Below are 18,428 nucleotides of genomic sequence, written 5' to 3'. Positions count from 1 at the left end.
CTAATTAATGGCAAATGAATTTTGAATTTATGAGATCGTAGATCCGCAAGCGGAATATCGCTGAACTAGTGTTTTACGTCATTTTGACGTTTCTATTTTGCGACAAGCCCCTACCTACCTTCCCTTCTCTTCTTATCTTAGGGGTTTTCCTACTGCAGTAGCTTCCATACTTAGACTATCATTTGAACATGATGGCTTCTCAGACTCAGGTTCCATACTTTCTGTGCTAGTTTCCTAAGACTTGGTTTTTAAGTGTTTTTCTAAACGGAACAATCGCGATAATTTTTTAGTAGCCTTTTCATTCTGTTAGCTATTTGATAATATTGAGCCGCTAAATACGGGGTAAGTTAAAAATAAAAAAAATAAAAATGACTACTAAGCCTTTGCCAACTAAACGAATGAAAAAATGCGCAATTCCTGATTGTACAAATTATTCTCGAGAAAGTTCATTCACGTTTCACGGTTTTCCAAGCGATAATACCACAAAAACAGAATGGATTGAGACTATGAAGAAACAGTATGGCTCAAAATTTCAGTTTAAAAATTATATGAGAATTTGCTCAGTACATTTTGCGAGTGAATGTTTCGAGAGTTCCCGAAGTCGTAGCCCAGTTAAAAACTAAATCGAGCTCCCTTAGGGATATGAGAATTTTGTTAAAAAAGGGTCAGTTCCATCTGTTTTTCACGCGTCCACTTCCTCGGCTACTAGAGAAACCCCAATACTGGGACACTTGTAACGATCTTTTTACGTATCGTTGACATTCACTACTACTGCTAAAAGTACTAAGGGTATTTTAAATTTAGAAAGCAATACTCAAAGGGTTCGCCATACCAATCATAAGTTTATTTCAATTCTCTAATGACTTTTAAATATATTGTAAGTGTTTTACTATTGAGCTCTTATTGAATTAAATGCGTACTATCTAATTTCGCATTAAGACCTTAAAACTATACATTGCTACTATATCCTAACATCACTGTGAAGCTAAATTATCCCCGACAGTTACTTTATATTCCCTCCGAAATAATCATGCACGCGAACTCGACCAATGCCATTTAAATATTAAATATATCTCGCGCACGGTAAAGTTATTTCGCGTTAGGCCTTTAGCGGTTTAAGAGGGTACTCAACACTATACGGTGAAACGTTCCTTTCCATCGGCGATAGTCGTTCAGGAACGGGTGATGGTCATCTAGCGGTTATGACGTTCATCGTGACCCAAGGGCTATACGGCGACAGCTCGGCTTGGACGGACGGCTATCAAGTGGCTCGGTTCCGGCAGGGTTCGGTCAAGTTGCGGCCAGCGCAGGTATTTAGAACTCCATTCGGGAACGTAGTGGCTCGTGGCAATTCCTTGGTTTAGACTACTTCGGGTGATCAGCTCGTGGTAGTTCGTCAGCAAGGGTATCGTCTCGTCTGATTAAGTTTCATCCCAACTCTGTCCAAAACTGCTTATCTTCTCTCGATGTAGCCGAGTTTTATCAAGTGGTTAACCTCTGAATGAGAGGGGAGCCAATCAAAGTCGTCCCTTAGGTCGTGAACTTCACCCAGTCAGGTGTTTTCTATTTGTTGTTCTCTCTACTTTCTTTATGCCCCAAACCGGTAGCGTTCGGGGTCATCCGATGGTGGAAAGATTTTCGAGTCCCATGACGTAGGCATCCAGGTGTTTTTCAAGCGACGATGTTGGGACCGGCGTGGAGACCCATGACGTAGGCGCGCGCGTTGTTTCTCATTATATCTAGACATTGGCCGTTTACAAAGGCATGGTTCGAGTTTCAAATAAAAGAAGCATGCACACTCGCGAATTTCTAGCAATGATATACAATAGAATCTAAATTCTGTTTTCAAAGAATATTTTCGGTATGGTCATATGTATTATGTTACTTTTGGCATGGCGAAGTGTTTTTTGTTAAAAATATACAAAAGGTAAAAGGGGTTAGAGGTCAGGTCCAAGCTGAGGTCAGGCTATGATAACTATAGTGGGGCATTTCCAAACTCTATTCAAAGCTATCCCAGGAATAAAACTAAAAACCCAATAAACATACTAAATATAAAGGGATACTGAAACTCCGAAAATATTTCGCTACACTCCCCCCATCTTAGCGCCTAACGACCTCGAGAGGCAACAGACTAAAAACCCAAAAAAAAAATTCTTAAAAAAAAGGAATAATTAAAAAAAGATATTTACACAACGGAGATATTAATAAATAAGGGTATTTACAGGGAAATCTATATACAGGGGCTTCAGCTGACCTATGCTATGGCTTTATTTCCGAGGGCCAGGAGTGTACAGTTCCTGGATGGAAAAAGGCTCGAGTAACGATACTCTTTTCACACAAAATCGCTGTCGCTATGGGAAATTATTTGCGGGATCGCAAGGTCATGTGAAAACCTTTGTCCACTGGAGGGCGAACAATTAACGGTTTTTGTTTGGTGGTTTTCTCAGAAGTTGTAATCTGAGGGGCACTATTCAAATCTGGATCACGCTCAGTATAGAGCTTAAGTTCTCTAAGATTGAATGTCCCTTTAAGTTGCTTAGTACCATCAACGGGGCGCAACTTGTAAGTGTAAGGGGAGAGTTTACTATCTATAACAAAGGGGCCTTCCCATGATTTAGCCAACTTTGCTGAAAACCTATCCCCTGCCGATGATTGGTAATGAGTTTTCTTTAGGACTATATCTCCTTCCGAAAACTCAAATTCTCTCTTCTTTAGATTATAACGGTCAGCATTTTTATCTTGCGTAACTACTAAATTTTCTTGAGCTGCCTTAATTGCGTTTGCTATTATCTCTGCTCTGCGTAGGGGTTCTATGGTTTCGCAGGCCTTTGTGATTTGTGTGTTATCTATGGTCATGATTGGGGGTTCCCTAATTTCTCTCCCAAAGTTCATGAAGGATGGCGTAAAGCCCGTAGACTCATTTTTAGCGGAACGCAAAGCCATCACAAACTGCTGCAGTCCTTCATCCCAATATTGGTGACTGTTTTTAACATAACATTTGATCATCATTCCAAGGTTTCTATTCGCTCGTTCCGTTTGATTGGATTGAGGAGAGTAGAAGGAGGTAAAGCGCTGTTTGTTATTAAAAAGAGCGCAAACCTCTTGCATGATTTTTCCCACTAATTGAGGCCCATTATCAGAGACAATTCTCTTCGGCACTCCAAATCTGGAAAATACTTGGTTGACCAATATAGTAGCTATGTTTTTAGCAGTGGCTTTCTTTAAAGGAAAGGCTTCTACCCACTTAGTCGCGTAATCTAGTACTACTAAAATTTGTGTATTGCCCTTTTTACTACGAGGGTATTCCCCTTTTAAATCTATGCCAATTACTTCCCATGGCTCTGAGGGTTCGGCGGACTTCATTAAACCGGCCTGTTTAACTGGTGGGGTTTTGTGGGCTTGGCAAATTTTACACGACCTTACGAAGCGATGCACATCCTTGGTCATGCCTTCCCAAGTATAGTATTTTCTAATACGATCTAATGTCTTACTATAACCTTGGTGACCAGATGATGGGATATCATGGCAAGCGGAGATGACGTTTTTAACTAACTTTTTGGGGACTAATACGCAAGAAGAATCTATACCCAGGCTTTTACTATTGTCTACGCCATTAGGGGTCCTACTATTAGAGACTTCATTCCCAGGACCTATTCTATTATCCAAGGGAGCACTACTTGTTTCTCCTGATTGACCTAAGGGGGTAACGTTTCTATAAACTAGCCCGTCAATTAATTCACAGGAGGGTGCTACGCGTTTTACCCATTGTCCTACAACGTCTTTAGCGTCTAATATTCCTCCCTCCAGAAAGGTAACTAAACGACCAATTTTATTGTCTGACCGCTGCTTTTCCATGATAAGTTCTCTATCTAGAACTATGGCTTCGGAATCAGTGGTATCTATTTCCACCGACGCTACTGTTTCTTCTGACTCAAATGATTCGGGGATGCGCGAAAGGGCATCGGCAACTACATTATCTTTACCCGGCATATAAACTATCTTGAAATCAAATGGCTGAAGTTTTGTACTCCATCTCATTAGTTTTCCAGTCGGGTCCCTCGCGTTTTTAAGCCATTCTAGGGATTTATGATCTGTCCTAACTTCAAATGTCACCCCTTCTAAATAAACCCTAAACTTTTCCGTGATTGCCCGAACAATAGCGAGGCATTCACGCTCTGTAACGGAAAGTTTCCGCTGCGTAGCATCTAAGGTCTTGCTTGCGTACCGTCTATTGTTCGAGTTAATATTGCGCCTAGTCCTACGTTACTAGCATCAACAAAAAGTGTAAACGGGGTTTTAAAATCAGGGGAGGCTAGGATTGGGGCGCTAGTCAGTTTTTCTTTTAGAGAATCAAACGCCCTTTGTTGTTCTGGGCCCCATACCCAATTTACATTATCGTGGGTTAAGTGGTGCAATGGCGAAGCTAGTTTGGCAAAATCTTTTATAAAGCGTCTGTAAAAGCCGGCCATACCCAAAAATCTACGTAGCTGTCTAACAGTACGGGGGATGGGGTAACTATTTATGGCACTAACTTTGTCAGGGTCCACCTCTATACCTTGTTTAGAGACTAGGTGACCTAAGATGTGCGCTTTTTTTCGGCAAAATTGGGTTTTGGACGATTTTGTAGTTAGTCCGTCGCTCTTTAATATGGTTAGCACTTTTTCTAAACTTTCTAAATGCTGTTCAAACGTATCCGACACTATATAGAGATCGTCAAAATAGTCGAACACTCCTTCCTTAGCTAGACTCCCGAATAAGTTATTTACTAATCTTTGAAAAGTCGCGGGGGCGTTAGTAAGCCCAAACATCATAACCTTTGGCCTATAAATTCCACTATGGGTTACGAAAGCGCATGTGTCCCTACTGTTCTCGTTAAGGCCTATTTGCCAATAACCGGACATCATGTCTAAGACTGTAATATATTCAGGGGCCTTTACAGACTCCAGAATATCCTCAATTCGAGGTAGCGGATAAGAATCCCTACGAGTTACGTTGTTTAGTTTGCGGTAGTCAATTACTAATCTATGTTTTCCATCTGGCTTGCCTACTACTAATGTTGGTGCACACCAGGGACTATAGCATGGTTCAATTACTCCTAGGTCTAGCATTTCCTTAACAATCCCATCTATAATCTCTTTCTTATGGGGAGAATACCTATATGGGGGGCACGCTATTGGTGAACTATTACCCGTGTCAACAAAATGTTCTGTGGATTTGGTCAGACCAGGTGTGGTTGAAAATACGCACTTAAATTTAAAAATTAGGGCTCTTAATTTTTCCCGTTTTTCCTCATCTATCGGGGCTTCCTCTAGTGCTTTTATAATTGTCTCAAAATCAAAATTTTCGTCTTCAAATAAATTACAGTCGGTCAAGTTAAAATTAATCCCACTATTGTAAAAATCATACAATGCGCTGGGGTTTGAATCCCACCACCAACTCGACTGGCCATAACTTACGGTCATGCCTGCACGTTTCAAAAAATCTAAACCAACTATGCAGGGATACGCTAGGTCGTCAAGAACGATTGCCTCATGAATCAGGGTTTTTCCTGGAAGTTCCAGGGGAACGCTAATTGTTTCTCTAGCTACTATTGTTTTACTATTTACTACTTTAAGGGTCAGTTCTACTGGTTTGTTTACAAATCCCAACTGATTCAAAGAATTATTAAGCTTTCTATCTATTAACGTAGCGGAGCTACCAGAATCTAACAAAGCTATTGTTGGTATTCCCGCCACATTAAGCTCAATTAAACTTTTCCTTTTAGTACTATCTGAAACATGTAAGCAATCTTTGGCGAAGGGGTTATTTTCAATTTTTACTTTTTTTGGGGGGCGCCCTCCTTGGACACGCCCCCTCGACCGTTTCCCGAACTATTTTTGGGGCAATACCTTTTGATATGTCCCTTTTCATTACAATTTGAACAAATAATGGTGGGGCATTGTGGAATCTTGTGGCCCTCCAAATTGCAATGGTTACATCTAAGGGTGTAGCTATAATTGCCATTGTTTTCACTGCTATGCCTTGAACTAGTGGGAAAACTATCTGGCCTATTGTTGAAGTGGCTTCTCTTTCTGTGGGCTCTATGACTGCCTCTACTTTCACTTCCATTCCCACTGTCGCGGGCTTGACCCCCTCCTAAGCCTTGGGAAAGTTCTACGCGTACAGCTGCTTCAAGGAGATCACTAATTGTGGCGTAGGTTTGGGTAGCTAAATAAGGCTTAATATCTTTTCGCATGTTTCTAAACACTGAATCTACTTGTCTTTCAGGGGGCAAAGGAGTTTCCATTTGGAGAATAATTTCTCTCATCCCATTAATGTAATCCCTAACACTCTCATTATAGTGTTGTTTCCTATTGATTAATTGCTCATTTAGCACGGAATCATTAACTTCGTATGCAAATTCCTTTTTAATTTTAGACTGTAGGTCCGTACAATCCAAAGGCTTTGTTGGCAAAGATTGCCACCAATCAAGTGCAGGGCCGATGAACATTAACGGAACCCACTGTTGTATGAAAAGAGCATCGCTAATACCTAGAGTTTCCCTAATTTGTCTAATTTTGACCAGGAAGTCTTTAGTGCTCATGGAGCCTGGCTTCCCCGAGAATTCTGGCGTGTTTATCTTAGGCCTTTGTGGCTGAGGAAAGCTGGACGAGGCCGACCCCGATTGAGAACTGGGCGACACCTGTGGTGCTACTACGCTATTATTTGTATTTACCGCTAGGGGGCTATTTTGACCCGCTGAACCTACTACTAAAGGGTTAATAACCTGCTGCTGACTAATCAGGGCAGGTGGGGTTAGACTAGGTGCTCCCACGGTCGTTGTGCTAAGTTGCGCGGCTGCCTGCTGCGCCTGAATTTGTACCATTAATTGTAATTGAGATGCTAAATCTGCTATCTGTTTTTGCAAATCTGCTACCATTTGCGGCGAAATTATTGGCGTGTTCATAAGGGGTGTAGTGTTAATTACAGAAGGAACTGGAGTTGTATTTTGACTACTAACGGTAGTTTGTAAGCTACCTGAGGTACTACTATTAACTACAATCGGATTAAGGGGGGTTGGGAGAGTACTACTACTACTAGTGACTCCAGCCACGGTGTTTCCTAACGCACCGGGGCTCGGGCTATTTCCCGCCAATCCACCACTACTTCCGGTCAAAGCATTCGAGTTCATATTTGTTTGGTTTCTTTTGTGCGCTCTCTGAGCTCTATCTATAGCCTGAGTTTCTTTGAATGCTTTTAAACACTCGGCACAACTTGAATAAAAACCCGCTTGCGGTTGGCAATTTAAATGATTAACTAATTTGTCCTTCATAAATTAACACATAACACTCTAAACGTTATTATGCTTTAGCATACTAATTTTAAATTTAGTCCTAACGAGTTCATGGAAAGCCTCCGTACTAGTTTTACTGGCATAGAGAGACTATACCGGCCACGGACCCCCAAAATGTAACGATCTTTTTACGTATCGTTGACATTCACTACTACTGCTAAAAGTACTAAGGGTATTTTAAATTTAGAAAGCAATACTCAAAGGGTTCGCCATACCAATCATAAGTTTATTTCAATTCTCTAATGACTTTTAAATATATTGTAAGTGTTTTACTATTGAGCTCTTATTGAATTAAATGCGTACTATCTAATTTCGCATTAAGACCTTAAAACTATACATTGCTACTATATCCTAACATCACTGTGAAGCTAAATTATCCCCGACAGTTACTTTATATTCCCTCCGAAATAATCATGCACGCGAACTCGACCAATGCCATTTAAATATTAAATATATCTCGCGCACGGTAAAGTTATTTCGCGTTAGGCCTTTAGCGGTTTAAGAGGGTACTCAACACTATACGGTGAAACGTTCCTTTCCATCGGCGATAGTCGTTCAGGAACGGGTGATGGTCATCTAGCGGTTATGACGTTCATCGTGAACCAAGGGCTATACGGCGACAGCTCGGCTTGGACGGACGGCTATCAAGTGGCTCGGTTCCGGCAGGGTTCGGTCAAGTTGCGGCCAGCGCAGGTATTTAGAACTCCATTCGGGAACGTAGTGGCTCGTGGCAATTCCTTGGTTTAGACTACTTCGGGTGATCAGCTCGTGGTAGTTCGTCAGCAAGGGTATCGTCTCGTCTGATTAAGTTTCATCCCAACTCTGTCCAAAACTGCTTATCTTCTCTCGATGTAGCCGAGTTTTATCAAGTGGTTAACCTCTGAATGAGAGGGGAGCCAATCAGAGTCGTCCCTTAGGTCGTGAACTTCACCCAGTCAGGTGTTTTCTATTTGTTGTTCTCTCTACTTTCTTTATGCCCCAAACCGGTAGCGTTCGGGGTCATCCGATGGTGGAAAGATTTTCGAGTCCCATGACGTAGTCATCCAGGTGTTTTTCAAGCGACGATGTTGGGACCGGCGTGGAGACCCATGACGTAGGCGCGCGCGTTGTTTCTCATTATATCTAGACATTGGCCGTTTACAAAGGCATGGTTCGAGTTTCAAATAAAAGAAGCATGCACACTCGCGAATTTCTAGCAATGATATACAATAGAATCTAAATTCTGTTTTCAAAGAATATTTTCGGTATGGTCATATGTATTATTTTACTTTTGGCATGGCGAAGTGTTTTTTGTTAAAAATATACAAAAGGTAAAAGGGGTTAGAGGTCAGGTCCAAGCTGAGGTCAGGCTATGATAACTATAGTGGGGCATTTCCAAACTCTATTCAAAGCTATCCCAGGAATAAAACTAAAAACCCAATAAACATACTAAATATAAAGGGATACTGAAACTCCGAAAATATTTCGCTACACACTCTAGTGTCTCATTAAATCCCGCAAAAAAACTTCGTACCGTGGTGAGTTCATTTTTGCTTCTAATCTAAATATACTCCTGAACTATGTTCATTTTGTTAAAAAAAATCACAATAGGTTGCCAGTGATTGTAGCAAATATATACAAACAATACCCGCTAAACTAATGGGTTTCACTAGAGACCGAGAAACGCAAACATCTATTCAAAGAAAAACTGTCATCGGTAATTTTTATTACTTAACACATCAGGACTATTGACTTTGACTGTATAAAATAATTAATTTAATTTTTAAAGGGTGCTAAACTGAGCCTGTAAAAAATGTAGTGCAACATGATAAAGCTTGTCAAACAGATATAGCGGAAGCTGAGGAATTGCAAATTAGTTTGAGTCAAGAAGCGAAGAACTTCTTACATGTCGAGAGAGATGAAGGGGAAACGCTTAACCCTTTTGACAAAAGTTATACTCCATCGAAATTACCGGAAGAAGATATAAAAAAGTAACTTTAAAGTTCTTGAAAAAAGGCAATTTTTAACTTTTTAGTATTGACCAGAAAGTATACTTTTTATGGAATAATTTTTAAAGAGTTCGTCAATTCAATCTGGATCCGAACATCGCCATGAGAGAAAATAAATACATTGTATTTGAGAGCGCTCATCTCCAATTATTTCACTTTTGTTTCCAATGTTTATTACCCTGTACTGTCACTACAAAATCCTGGGGTTCTATGGTAACAGTAGAGACTGATTGCGAAAGGGCTCACTCTCTCGTTTGGCAAAGTCAACCATTGCTAGGTCGAAAGCCTCTGGGCAACATTATAAAGGCAGCTTCAATCCTTTTTTCCGGCCTCAACCCAACCCAAGCGCTGCTTATGCTAAACTTTGCTCAAATAGAGACTATTAGTCGGTCAACTTTTTTCCGAATACTGAGAAGTTTTTTACTTCAGACTGTTAGAGAAGTATGAAACCGTCCAATATTGGTAATTTTCAGTTGATATTTATTATATTCCTTTACCAAATTAGGTTTGGCAAGAAGAACAAAAAAAATATTTCATTTGCTTAAAAAGAAAAAGCTGCATCTTGGAGGAGATGCACGATCGGATTCGCCTGGTTTCTCTGCTAAATACGGCACTTACGTTTTTTATGAAAGTCAATTAAAGAAAGTCATACATCTGGTTCTTGTTCAAGTATGACTTATGGTTAATTATGACTAGCAATTACGAGAACTAATATAATTCTTTTCTAATTGTAGAGCACGGAAGTCAAAAATAGTGTGGCGATGGAACTAGAGGGTTTGACAAGGGGACTGAAGTATATAGCTGAATTTGGTCTCAAAATAGCTTCCATCGTTACAGATAGACACGTGCAAGTGCGCTCATTTCTAAAAACGTTCTATCCAAAAATTAAACATTTGTTTGACTGTTGGCATATGGTTAAATGTAAGGACATTAGCAAAGCATAATTAAAGTCTAGATAAACACTCATTTTTCCTCATAGCTTTGAAGAAAAAAATCCATGCTGCTGCGACCAAAGAATACGCAGTATTAAATGAATGGAACAAGAGTATCCAGAACCATCTTTATTGGAGTGCTACATCGAGTATGGGGAACGCAAAACTAATAAAAGGCAAATTTCTGTCAGTTCTTCGCCATGTTGCAAACATCCATAAAGGCCTTGGAAAACCTTTTTCAAGTGTACTCATGGTGATCTGACCTTAGACCAAAAGAAAAGGGAATGGCCAACCCCAGGTATTATTCGCAAGGGAGGACCTCATATCTAGTTTTAGATTGTTATACAATTGACATTCATTTATAGGAACTCCGCCTTTCGAGAAATTAAAAAAAGATAATGTGGTTTTGAGAAAGATATAATCCAAATATCTCCAGAAACTCAAACGTCTAGTGTAGAAACTAACAATTCTGTGCTGATTCATTTTGCCCCTAAAAATACTCTTTACTCTTACCATGGAATGGAAGCTAGGTGCGCTAGCTCTTAAAATAGAAAATAAATATTAATTACATATATATCAATATGAATTCCTCTTTAGGATGCTTATTGCAGCTCTACATTTTAATGAAAACTCAAATAAGATTGAAGCAAAAAACTAAACATGGTAAGCCAAGGTGGAATGTCTACTTTCCCAAAGCCAAGAAAGGAGAATATTCAGTCAAACCAAATGTGGATGAGAGGAAAAGTATGACAATGACCATAGAGCCTGTGTTAAAAAACGCGGACATCAAAGTTTCGCCAATCACTATTTAGTTTACTAGTGACTGATGGACTTGCAAACTCGCGAATGAAAGTAGTTCAGACATTTATGCTCCTTGGTTTAACCATAGCCCACTTGATCACGCGCATCACGACGCAAGCTCTTCGCACTATAGCTAAATTACTGAGATTTGTTTTAAACGTATCTAGTTTTATGGGCTCTTCTATTGCTTCGATAACATTACTTAAATCCATATTATACCTTCAAATACCTTTTAAAACATTACCAGCTACTCTGTTCTGGCTACAAACACAAATCCAGGAAGTTCTAGCATACACAATAGCAGACGACGGTAACATCGTAACCGCGAATTAACACAAGATCTATTTTAAGGGAGTGAACAGGCCCAGTATAGCTACGCCAATAAAACGGTCAACCACTGCGATACTCTGATGACTCGCGACTTTTGGCCATTTTCATACTTTTCCTCTCATCCACTTTTGGTCAAACCCATCATGCAAGCTACAACATTCGGTACATTACACCACGAATCTGTATAACCATGAATCTGCGAAAGGAGACATCAGTCAGGTGTTAGGAGCGGGAGAAGGGAGGGGGTGTCAGGGGTATGAATTCGAAACGTCACTTCCTTTTGTCTTGTGATTGGCTACTAGAGCAACGCAAAACGCGTCAAAGGCTGGGAGGGTAACGCCCAAAGCAAATCGACATGATAGAGCTTTATATTCATAGTTATTTAGATTCATGTTTACACTCATTTAAGAAAATTCATATATTCTTAAATAAATTTTTTTTGGATTATGCAAATTTGCTAAGAGAAAAACTACTTGCAAAATGCGAAAAATGTTACGACGAAGGCTCTCTTGACAGTGAAAGTTCTAGAACTCCTACACCCAGACCTCTATCATCACTCTTTGAGCATCCTGATAAGGAAGACGCAGGGGCAAAATATAAAACGAAGAGATTTACTCATTAAAACGATCAACATATTGCTACTTTTAAAAAAAGTATTGCATATTCTTCATTAAAATACTTTTGACAATATATTGTTGGTTTTCTTATTTACTGCATTATTATATATCCTATCAGACTCTGATTTAACGGAGGAGGAGTTTACATTCTGAAAAATATTTTATTACTAATAAATTTTGTGAAGAATTAAGTTTTGGTTTTGAATTTGAAGAGGAATTAGATCATCATGTAGGTTTCTTCATGACTTTAAAGGGTTTGTAGTTCCGTACGGAACCTGGATAAGTCTGGGATTGAAAACCGTGGAAATAAGTCAGGGTTTTTTTTCGGCCTGTCAAGTGGCGCCCTTGTGTCGAAATATCAATATCTGTCTGTTGGAGCGATCCCGTGAAGCAATAAAAATTGTAAAACCCAAAATCCTCAAAAACAGTCTTTGCCAATGCTAAAAAACAATACCTCCCCTTCTTATTGCTCCATGGGAGCGCTCTAGGAGAATAAATGGTACGTATTGTGCTTAAAATATGTAAAAATGGTCAGCGGCAACCTGGAAAAGTTAGGGATTTTCAATCCGAAAATTTTGTAAGAACCCTGCTTTTGATTATCTCATTACAATTTATCGCGTGCCTGGCTCCATGTATCCTGTATAGTCATTCGACGGATACTCTCTCCTTACCCGATTTACAACACAACTAGGAATTGGCCGCCTGTATCTTCTTCCCAATACTCTATGAATCCACCGAGTATACAGTCTACAGATTAGATACCTGTACACGCTATGTCATCCCATTATTAAAAGCATAAACCACTAATTACAAAAGAAGGTCAAACATATGGATTAATTTCATCCTCTTGAGGAACAAAATTATTTTCTCTGAACTCTTTAAATAAAATATCTAAAATATAGCGTCGTATGATATCATTGAAAGTTTCTGTTTCAATGACGCAATTCAAAGGACCAAGTTTTTCAATTAGGTTCTGATTTAGCCTATCAGTATCACCAGGGGTAAATAACGAAAGGAGTTAGAGACGCTAGCTTCCGTAGTGTAGAATACAGTGGGACTTTCAAACGTAGACACAGAAAAGAGAAAATGCCTCGGTCGCGCCGCCTATAATTCAAAATAAATATGATATTTTCCAACCAATAGCGTGGCAGCAAAGATTCGAAAGGCATGCTGGGATATCGATTTTCTCCTGTCTGCTAGTATTCGTCTGCTAGTGTTCGTCTGCTTACGACTGAGTGACAATTAGGCTTAGAGTAAAGTTTATTCATTAAGGTGCGCTTGAATTAGAAACATGGAACTTTAAAGTTGGTAAATTCCTTATTCGATAACGAAATGGAATTAAATGTCGTTTTTGCATCCTTCAATACAGTTTTAGTTGTTTTAATACAGTTTTAGTTGTTTTAATTTCTTTAGTCACAGATACAATCGATGATCCTGATCCCACAGTTCCCACTAAGCCTTGGCTCACTGGGCCGACTCTGTAACCGCGCACTTACGGCAAAACAAGTTTGATCACATTTTGAGGATTTCCCCGGCTTCAAATTGCAAATTGTTGACTTATCTTTCTTCTTTAAATCGCTATTTACTCGCGATTGAATATAATAATTATATTGGGTTGATTTATGAGACGACTTCACAACATCGACACCCGCCATTTTACTTTACCCAGAATACCTTGCGGCGCAAGATTTTAAGGCAAATTTTTTAAGGTTCTGGTCTTATTTACAATACAGTTCCAAAGATGGCACTACGTTAGTTGCAAATTCTATGACGTTTCAAGGTCCCACTGTATTCTACACTACGGAAGCTAGCGTCTCTAACTCCTTTCGTTATTTACCCCTGGTATCACGACAACAGAAACTTTCTTCGGCAATATGCATAATAAAGTAATAATATCTAAAATATTGCGTAAAATTACTGAAATATTCAGCATTAATCTCGCTTCGGAACAAGGGCTCCGTGGCTTAGTGGTTTAAGCGCCTGTCTCGTAAACAGGAGATCATGAGTTCGATTCTCGTCGGACCCTCGTTGTTATGATACTTGAACTAGTTTTCGTAACTATTAAATTTTGAAAAACAAAATATAATAGTTGCTTGAGATATGCATTAATGCAAACAATAGGGTAAAACTGCGAAGGAGTTAATTTACTAAAATTACTGAAATATTCAGCATTAATCTCGCTTCGGAACCAGGGCTCCGTGGCTTAGTGGTTAAAGCGCCTGTCTCGTAAACAGGAGATCATGAGTTCGGTTCTCGTCGGAGCCAAGCTGTTATGTTACTAGAACTAGTTTTCGTAGCTATTAAATTTTGAGAAACTAAAAATAATAGTTGCTTGAGATATGCATATATGCGAACAATAGGGTAAAACTGCGAAGGAGTTAATTTAGTAAAACTACTGAAATATTCAGCATTAATCTCGCTTCGTAACCAGGGCTCCGTTTCTTAGTTGTTAAAGCGCCTGTCTCGTAAACAGGAGATCATAAGTTCGATTCTCGTCGGAGCCTCGTTGTTATGATACTTGAAGTAGTTTTCGTAGCTATTAAATTTTGAAAAACTAAAAATAATAGTTGCTTGAGATACGCATATATTTAAACAATATACTCTAAAAATTCACCAGTCGAAATTGAATGTTTCAGCGTTCAATGTCGTGCAACTCCTGTGGTACGCTTTAGCATTGAAATATGAACGCTAATTGAGGCGTTTAAAAATGAACGCTACTATTAGCGTTCAAATATGAATCTACCCATGCAATTCCGCATGCTCTATAGTTCAAAAATGATTAGCTGTATGATCGCTTTACCATGCGTTATTGCTCGCCATCATTCAATATTAAACGTTTTACCGTTCAAATCTACGTGGTTATGCGATTATATTTACGTGGCTGGGAGTTCAAATTGGACTCCGAAGGCGTTCAAATGTGGCTGTAAAGGTGTTCAATTTAGTCAGGGTAGGCGATCAAATTGGACCGTAAAGGCGATCAAAATGGGCTGTAAAAACAATCAAATTGGACTGTAAAGGCGTTGAAGTATGGCTGTGGTGATGTTCAAATTTAGCTGCCAAGGAGTTCAAATTGGAATGTAAAGGCGATCATATTGGACCGCAAACGAATTGAAATTGGACTTAAAGGCGTTTAATTTGGACTCCAGAGGCGTTCAAATTGGACTGTAAAGGCGTTCAAATTGGACCGCAAACTAATTTAAATTGTACTCCAAAGGCGTTCAAAAGTGGTTGTATAGACGTGCAAATGAATTGAAATTGGACTGCAAAGGCGGATAAATTGGACTCCAAAGGCGTTCAAATAAGGCGTTCAAATGTGGCTGTAAAGGCGTTCCAATTGGGCTGTTAAGGCGTTCCAATTGGGCTGTTAAGGCGTTCCAATTGGGCTGTTAAGGCGTTCAAATTGGACTGTAAAGGCGTTCAAATTGGACTGTAAAGGCGTTCAAATTGGACTGTAAAGGCGTTCAAATTGGACTGTAAAGGCGTTCAAATTGGACTGTAAAGGCGTTCAAATTGGACTGTAAAGGCGTTCAAATTGGACTGTAAAGGCGTTCAAATTGGACTGCAAAGGCGTTCTAATTGGACTGCAAAGGCGTTCTAATTGGACTGCAAAGGCGTTCTAATTGGACGGCAAAGGCGTTCTAATTGGACTGCAAAGGCGTTGTAATTGGACTGCAAAGGCGTTGTAATTGGACTGCAAAGGCGTTGTAATAGGAATTCGCTGGCTTTTACAATTATCGCCTTTAGACGTGAAAATAATCGATTGAAGTATTTAATAAAAAAATTCTTTGCTAAAAACAGATACGATGGGAAATTTTGATTTAACAAATCTGTTTAAAAATTTATTCTTAAGAAAGTTTGTTAATGGCCGTTACAATGGGGGCAGAATACTTCGTAACGTCAATTTTAAAAATTATCTTTTGAAAATACTCCAAAGTCTTTGATATTTCCTTAGGGTATACCATTTGAAATGCATAATATCCCGCAAATAGGGACGCTATGGCCATTACTATGGAATCCACCTCAAATTTTACACTTTCAATGTGGAGTTGAAATGTTGAAGAAAATAGGTCTTCATTATCAAAAACCACAGTTGGCGTACTTGTCTCTGCTTCCTAAACCAAAACGGATTAAAATGGGTTCACCAATAAAAATTCGAAGATTAGTTTTTCATTCTATTACGAAATATAATACACATATAGGTACTTACTCCAACGGCAAACCAGTATTTGAAATCATCGTTAAATATTGAGGGCATGAGAAGAAGACTTGCCATAATTTCTCTCTCTGAAAGAAGTGAATAGTCAGCTTTTACATCTACATAATAAAAAGCCAGTCGTCGTCGTCGTCGTCGTCTCATCGCGCCTTTCAGAACGCGTTTTCACACCTTCTTTTCACAGCGTTAGGATCGCGTGACAGTTTCGAAAATTATTCTCCGGAAAGAATGCCTTTCCGTCTCAATCGCGCATTTCGATTTACACCCGTACCTCAATTAACCTTTTAATTAACATTAAATGAAAACCCTTTACAGACGCGTTTTTTCACGTTTTTCCTTTCTGAACGCGTTTTAACACCTTCTTTTCACAGCGTTACGATCGAGGGACGGTTTCGAACATTTTCGTCCGGAAAGAACACCTTTCCCTGTGAATCGCTGATTTCGATTTACACCCGTAACTCCATTAACTTTTTAATTAACTTTAAATGAAAACCCTTTACAGACGCGTTTTTCTCCCTCGCGATTTTATTCGTTTTCTCTCTGACTCTCCACGTTGAGGCTTTTGGGGGCAAGATATTGGGGGTCGTTTTCTCTCTTCCTCTCCGCGCGCCCTCCACGTTGAGCCTTCGGGGGCAAGATATTGGGGGTCGTTTTCTCTCTTCCTCTCCGCGCGCCCTCCACGTTGAGTTTACACCCACCCAAAACTTCTAAAATTTTCCTACAGAAAGGAAACCTTTGTCCTCTCATCGCGCTTTCTGAACGCGTTTTCACACCTTTCTTTCATATTAAACTTCAACACGGTTATCAGTGTGGTGAGAGAGGGCAAGTTTAAGCATTATGAAAGAAACAAGAGGGGCCATAATCATGCTTTTGAGAAATTTGAACACTAAGAAAGGTCTATGCAACGGAACCAGGCTAATTGTTACCGATATGAAAACGCATATAATTGTCGCTGAAATTATAACGGGTCCTTCCAAAGGAGAAGTAATTTTTATTCCAAGAATAGATCTAGCACCATCCGATTCGAACATGCCCTTTATTTTAAAGAGGAGGCAGTTCCCGGTTCGAGTTGCGTATGCAATAACTATTAACAAAGCCCAAGGCCAAACACTAGACCACGTTGGTGTATATCTACCAGAACCTGTTTTTTCCCATGGACAACTATATGTAGCGTTTTCTCGCGTTACTTCTAATAAAAACATTAAGGTTAAAGTTCAAAATTCGGATTACCAAGGTGCTCTTCTTAAAAGCAAATGTAATATTTTTACCAAGAACGTGGTTTATAAAGAAATATTGTGATTGCTTTACAACTGTTAACTATTGTTTGAAAATATCAAATACTCGCCAAGTCGAGTATTTTCTTTATACATGTTTTCCGATAAAAGCATTCATTGTTAATTAGTTTCACTTTTTAGTAGCAACTAGCTGAGGCAGCCCGCCCGTAGGGCGGGCAACTCAGCTAGTTAAATTCATATAAGCTTTAAAAACCTGGCTATATTTTATATTATCATAAATAAACAAAACATTTCCCTTTATGATTACCTTCAAGGGCGATGCTGCTTAAAACGTCTTCACTATTTTTTAGTAAAGCATGAACTTTTTGATTGCATGCGTTTTTAGATTTTCTGGCTAATGTGATAACGCGTTTTGAAATCTTCTTGAAATGATGCAATAGAATCTTCTCAGCAGATGGCCTTAAATTTTTTAAACGGATTAACTCCTTTATGAGCTGCAATAGAAAAAAGTTTGAAGTGGACAGCATTTAACTCTGACAACTAAACTTTATCAAGTCGTCTGCTTCATTCTTCCTTTAAAGGGAATTTTTTACCTGATTGTTTTCAATCAAGATGGGAAACTTTTCAATCAAAGTATTAACTTTAAAGGCAAAGGAAAGGTTTGGACGATATACTGCAGTTCGAAACATCTTTTCCTCTACTACACTTTCGTCTCTGCATGCCATAGTTTTTTGCAATTCCTTATTGAGAGCCTTAATATGGCATTGTATCGACTCTTCGTCTTCTGCCACTTCCGAAATCATCTTTAAAAGCAAAATAAATTATATAAGGAACTTATGCATAAAAATCGTTTAAAAATATGACCTACCAGACAGGTTGGCCTTTTTGCTTTAACCTTCTTAGCTGGGTTATTGGCAGACTCTGGAATATTTTCTGGAGCCTCGGGTAAAGGCCTCTTTCGGGCAAAACATCCCTTCAT

At 39.2% G+C, this 18,428-nt stretch overlaps 2 non-coding genes across 2 annotated transcripts; both read left to right on the top strand.

Annotated features, from left to right (window-relative positions):
* Window positions 1–13,954: 13,954 nt before the first annotated feature.
* On the top strand, window positions 13,955–14,027 carry TRNAT-CGU (transfer RNA threonine (anticodon CGU)). Its single transcript has one exon. It is a non-coding gene; the product is annotated as a tRNA-Thr (tRNA).
* Window positions 14,028–14,193: 166 nt separating this feature from the next.
* On the top strand, window positions 14,194–14,266 carry TRNAT-CGU (transfer RNA threonine (anticodon CGU)). Its single transcript has one exon. It is a non-coding gene; the product is annotated as a tRNA-Thr (tRNA).
* The last annotated feature ends 4,162 nt before the right edge of the window (window positions 14,267–18,428 follow it).

The sequence above is a fragment of the Phalangium opilio genome, unplaced genomic scaffold, assembly GCF_054372755.1.
Source record: "Phalangium opilio isolate 3A_F unplaced genomic scaffold, DU_Popi_V2 ptg000063l_1, whole genome shotgun sequence".
Classification (NCBI taxonomy): Eukaryota; Metazoa; Arthropoda; class Arachnida; order Opiliones; family Phalangiidae; genus Phalangium; species Phalangium opilio.
The sequence above is the reverse complement of the archived record's forward strand: the minus strand, read 5'-3'. Positions and strand labels throughout refer to the sequence as shown.